This window comes from Azolla caroliniana, unplaced genomic scaffold (assembly GCF_043228905.1).
Source record: "Azolla caroliniana isolate FFs.n. ecotype wild unplaced genomic scaffold, voAzoCaro1.0.p SCAF_3, whole genome shotgun sequence".
In the NCBI taxonomy this organism is placed as follows: Eukaryota; Viridiplantae; Streptophyta; class Polypodiopsida; order Salviniales; family Salviniaceae; genus Azolla; species Azolla caroliniana.
The window spans coordinates 18,321,451-18,323,455 of record NW_028230438.1 but is presented as its reverse complement, the minus strand read 5'-3'; the positions used below and the strand labels follow the sequence as shown (position 1 = coordinate 18,323,455).

Here is a 2,005-nt window from a genome sequence, read left to right as displayed (position 1 = left end):
AAAGGGGAGTAAGAAATCAAACATTTTGAATGGATGTTTTATGGGTCCCATTCATTCATTGGGGTGTGTATTATTTTCACAAAGGAAGGCTACCTTGGTTGAATGAAGAAGGAGCCCATTTCCTATATTCACAAGTATGTGGACAAAGGCAAGAGATATCATAAGATTGTGGTTGTGGTGGTGGTCATGTGTATGCGTACGTGTACGTGTGTGTACCTTGGAGAAGAGAGAGAGATTGTATTATCGTCTCCGGAGGCCAAATATGACCTATGAGACCCAAAATATTACATTTCACCTAATACATGTGAAAGTGAGTTGCGATTCTTGATGTTCAAGAACTTTACCAATGATTGTTGCAATCGAGAGTGCACATTGTGGTTGAGAGAGAGAGAGTGTGTGTGTGTGTATGTGTGAGATGGTGGCGGTTGTTTTTCCATTAGTTTGTGTCAAGTCAAATCGAGAGACACCCTTAAGACCCTCAAAAGTCGATGCAGAAGTAGAATAAGATATGATTTCAACTAACTTGGTGTATGATGAGAGAGATTGTATGGTTGGTTGTTTAAGATGTACTTGCATTAAATGCATGAAAAGAACATGTAACTCAATTCTCAATGTCACTTCTTTTTCCCCAAAAAAGAAGTTACTTTCCCATTGGTTAGGAGAGATTTTTCTGTTCCTTTACAATGATTGATATCCATGTCATGTTTGACGATTTCAATCATTTAATGTTATAAAGTGGTTCTCTTTTTCTCGATTTGTGTGTGTCATCCTTGCGTAGGGGCCATGCTAATCTTCTCTGTATCATTCCAATTTAATGTTATAAAGTGGTTCTCTCTCTCTAGCACATGTAGATGCTTATATCATTTAATGTTACGAAAAGCATTTGCATGAGTACAAAAGGCTTATTCAAAGAATGAGAACAATATGGGAAGTGACTCAACGATTTCTCTAAACGCAAGAGAAAGCACATGTATGTACTAAAATTTGGGGAAATCTAAAAGTGAAATGTGTTAAGAGTTATGGTGACTTAACTCTTCCTGACTTTTCTATGCATTGTAAGAATTTATATAAGTTATCTCTTGCCGGAAAGATGATGTGTTACGGTTCTCTTTCACATATGTCTCCCTTCTTTACAATTGAAAAAAATATATGCATAGGACTTAACAAATTGGCTTGTCGAAAGGCAAGTGATCTTCAATGTATAAAGGTTGAAATGCTAGCACATGCAAGTGATATGTTTAATCAGATAGTGCAACATGGTATGCATACGATTGGATTACAAATTGGATCAAACCTTTACATAAAGATGGAGATGTAAATATGTAAATAATCAAGTGTATGATTATGTCATTCAGAAATAGATTGGAGATGCGTGTGTGAGTGAGAGAGAAGAGAAGAGAAGAAAGAAGAGAGACACAAAATAAAAATAGAAAAATGGTATACTCACAAGAACATGATTTCAACCAACAGTTACAAAGGAGAGAGGAGAGTAATTTATATCTCAAGACACACACTCTCTACATTCTCTCACTATAACGCCCACTCTCCCACTAGAATGTTGGGAAGGGGGAAAGCCTTAACTAACTAACTCATTAAGTATGTGTCATAGAATGTAACTGTTATGACACATTAGTTATGTCACATAGTGGTGGTGTGTTCACACATATTACATATTCTTGAGACGTGTTCACACACTAGAGTTGAATTTGATTCTCAACACGCCCCTTCAAGCTCAACTTTCGGCATTTCAACTGTCGGCTTTAAACCTTTCGGCCTTGAACTACTATGCCCCTTCAAGCTCAACTTGGTGCAGGTTGGCTTTTGGCTGTGATGTCTGGGTTTCGGCTCCGTTGTTGTCTGACTTTTGTCCACTCCGCTTTTAGCTCCACTAGTGTCAAGCTTTTGGCTTTGCTCCCCCTCAAGCTCGGCAAATCGGAAGTCGAAAAACCAAGCTTCGACGAGAATTGTTGAAGCTTGTTAGCCCCTAGGGCTTTCATAAAGATGT

At 38.0% G+C, this 2,005-nt stretch overlaps 1 non-coding gene across 1 annotated transcript; it reads right to left on the bottom strand.

The window, feature by feature from the left end:
- Positions 1–732: 732 nt before the first annotated feature.
- Positions 733–836, bottom strand: LOC147866384 (U6 spliceosomal RNA). Its single transcript, XR_015529595.1, has one exon. It is a non-coding gene; the product is annotated as a U6 spliceosomal RNA (small nuclear RNA).
- Positions 837–2,005: the final 1,169 nt, after the last annotated feature.